At 30.9% G+C, this 3580-nt stretch overlaps 1 long non-coding RNA gene across 1 annotated transcript; it reads right to left on the bottom strand.

The window, feature by feature from the left end:
- Positions 1-1146: 1146 nt before the first annotated feature.
- LOC145794776 (uncharacterized) lies at positions 1147-3039 on the bottom strand. Its single transcript, XR_014334724.1, has 2 exons — positions 2749-3039; positions 1147-1505 (listed from the first exon to the last, which is right to left on the bottom strand). It is a non-coding gene; the product is annotated as an uncharacterized LOC145794776 (long non-coding RNA).
- Between the last annotated feature and the right edge of the window lie 541 nt (positions 3040-3580).

The raw sequence follows: 3580 nt of genomic DNA, 5'->3' as shown, positions 1-3580 counted from the left end.
ACTTTTATCAGGATTGATTTACAAATAATTTTACTTTTATTATAATGGATTTACAAATAGTATTTTTATTTAGCATTTTTTAATTAAGTGGTGTAAAGTAATATTAAGTAATACTATAATAAAATATATTATTTATCCAGTATTTAAATTGCATATCTGTTCACCTTTCCAAACTGTGCGAACTGATATGGGTCATGTAGGTTAATGGATTAAGTAATTTTTGGGATACCATAAAATAAAATAAAATAAATTTATTAAGAAATATTCTTTTAAGTATTTGTATTTTAATTAGTTCATAATATATTATTGTATTTCAATAAGTTTTATTATTTAGGCATTTGATTTATTAAATTCTAATTCTCATATTTAAGGTATTTTATAAATAATTTTATTTTTACAAATATTTTTTGAACCCTTAGTAACACTACAGGAAATGACAGTTTTGGTGACCAAAATATTGGTCGCCAAAAGTCCCATTTTTGGTCGCTGAATGTAATTAGCGACTAAATTTTTTTGTCACCAAGTTCATCGCTTATACCCTGTCGGCGATAGTATTGGCGACTAAACTATTTTTGGTCACCGAAAGTTAAACATTTGGCTACTAAACTTTGGTTAGTCGGGAAAGGTGATCTTTTCGTGACTAAATTATTGGTCGCCGAAATTGAACTTTTGGCTACTAAACTTCAGTTAGTCGGCAAAGGTATCTTTTGGCCACTAAAATGTTAGTCGCCAAAAGTTCTCACAGAAAACTAAATTAAACTATTAGAGACTAAAATTTTAGTCGCTAATAGAATACGTACATTTAGCGACCAAACACTTTAGTCGCCAAATGATGTCACGTTTTTTGTGACTAAAATATTTAGTCAGCAATTAAACTTCTCTCATTTTGATTTGTTTTAGCTACTATGTGGTTTGGTCACAAAAGGCCATTTGGTTATTTTTTGCTACTAAGTTATTGGTCGCCAAAGCATTTGCTTACATTTTTGGCTACCAACATATTTAGTCACCAAATACTATATTAATTTTTTATTTTTTTTTTAATTTCTGAACCACCTATATTCATTATTAGTGCAACCTGTACCCTGTATAAACAATATAATCCATCAATACTGAATATATTATCAACCATTCAACAACGTACACACATTTCACTTCCAACCATCCAAAAAATTTATATTCAACGTCCAATTCTAAATGTAATACAAATTCCATACGAACCAAGTATAATTCAACCCCAATAATTTAATTCCATACATAATAGAGGATTAACCAAATTTAATATCCAAAAGGAAATCTATACCACACCAAAAATTTATTCTGTACCGCCCCAAAAACTAATTTGTCCCACGTCCAATGCTAATTTCTATCGGGCCAAATTTTGGATATTTACCACGCCAAAAAACTAATTTGTATGAACCACTATATATACGGACGGAGATATAAACATAATGCCCTTTCGTACTTGTCAAAAAAAGTCATATCCACATTTGTACGTCAAAAACCATCTGCAAAAAAAATAAAATAATAATCATTAGTATTGACTAAATATTGGCCAATTTAAAATTATAAAAAATACATTTAAAACTCGAAATTAAGTAATCTTTTCAAATTAATCATTAGTTTTTCATACTCAAATATATATGAAATAAAATTTTCGATGTTCAATCAGAGTACATACAACATATGAATCTAGTTGCTCTATTTTTTTATTTATTTTTTTGATCGGATTCTAGTTGCTCTATTTGATGTTGCTAATAAATTGATGTTGCTATAAAAGTAATCCTAATAATAACTGGAAATTCAAACACTTGAATCTAGTTGCTCTATTTGACGTTCAATCTGAGTACATACAGCATAGATTAATATATACATATTAGTCCTTCAAGAACCCATAATAACTGAAACATTAGGGCCAAGTTTGGCATAACACAAAAAAGTTAAAAAGTCACTATCCTATTTAAGTCACATCATCCTATTTAAATCACATCACCTCTCTACCACATCACTTCAAACCCAACCCATATTTCATAAAAAGTCAAAAAATACACTTATTTAGAGCATCCCAAACAACCCCTAGTTCAAAACAAACATACCACAAACCCATACGTGCTACTCTCTATTGGTATTCCATAAATCATGAACCAAGCAGCATTACAAATGCATCCCAAAACTTTGAATAATTGGATTTTAAGGTTTAATAGCAACACAAGGATATGAAACTAGTATAGTCAAGTGTATGCCATAGGTATAAGGAGAAGGAGCCTAAAACAGATACACATTGATAAAATTTTGTTCATGAAGCATAAACAAAATCCAATAACCATATTGATCATAGTACGGACTTCGTAAGTAACCATATTAATTGTACAATTACCATCTTAACAAAATCATAAAATAACCATATTAATTGTTTTGGATTTGTTCATGAAGCATATCATTTTGTATTAATGTTACTATTTTGGATAGGTTATGATACTTACCATCTGAAATTTGCAAACAGTTGATTATAAACATATTGTGGTTGAATATTAGATGGTGAATGACTTTAAACAATACTTTAGAAGCACATTTAGTCCTATGAATAATCAACAATCATATTTCAAAGACCATGTAAACAGAAGAGCTTCGAATAAACATTTCCTACAAACAATTCAAATCTAAAATCCACCTGCATTGCCTGCAAGATTTATTGATAGCTATATTATTAAAAACGACTGCCCATTTGAAGTACACACAAAATGGAAATACTTGCTTAAAAACAGTGCTGGTTCCAGAGCCTTGAGCCCCAAGTAGAAGAAGTTTCTGAATTTTTTTTTGTTCAAGATAATTTGGAACAGTAGTATAAGTGCTAGCCTCATCCCTTTGTCCATGAGGCTGACCATGGGGCACAGGCAAAGAGAACAAGGTGCAAACAAGCCATGTTGAAGTCTGTCTAACAAAGTGGAATTTTTGAATGTTTCATAAAGGATTCCCACACACTAATATAATCTCCAAAATGTATTCAACTAGAAGTCTTTGGACACATACCTTCTCCCAAATGTTTCCCTTGATATTGTTCTGACCTTCTTCCTCATAACAACCATCATCATACACCCAAACATGAGTGTCACGTGGGCATTGCGCATTAGCCAGCTGAAAAATGATGTAAGTTAGAGTAGAGTACACATGGACCACACTCTGAAGCAAGTGATACAGACAAGAAAATGGGGCTAAGCAATTATAATGTGAAAGTTTGACGTGATCTCTCCATACAAGAAATGGAGTATAAATTAACTATAAGAAACAGCCCTTCTATGTAACCATGAAACTGAATATAATAATGGGGTCATCACCCAACATGTATACAAGGTGCATAAAATGGCAACATCAAATCCACAGACTGTTATGGTCAAATCCGCGCATCTCATACAAATTCTATTTTAACCTATCGTTGATTGCCATAAGTAAAATGTGTCAAACTTGGCTCAAACTTCTTCAATGTGATTAACACTAACTTGGCTCAAAGATTAGTTGTTCAACACATTTGAAAAACTTGGCTCAAATTTTTAGGCTGTTACATTATTCCCTTGCATATTTTTCA

The sequence above is a fragment of the Camellia sinensis genome, chromosome 7 (assembly GCF_055761805.1).
Source record: "Camellia sinensis isolate YWXY chromosome 7, ASM5576180v1, whole genome shotgun sequence".
NCBI classification, from domain to species: domain Eukaryota; kingdom Viridiplantae; phylum Streptophyta; class Magnoliopsida; order Ericales; family Theaceae; genus Camellia; species Camellia sinensis.
This window is presented reverse-complemented; position numbering and strand designations above follow the sequence as displayed.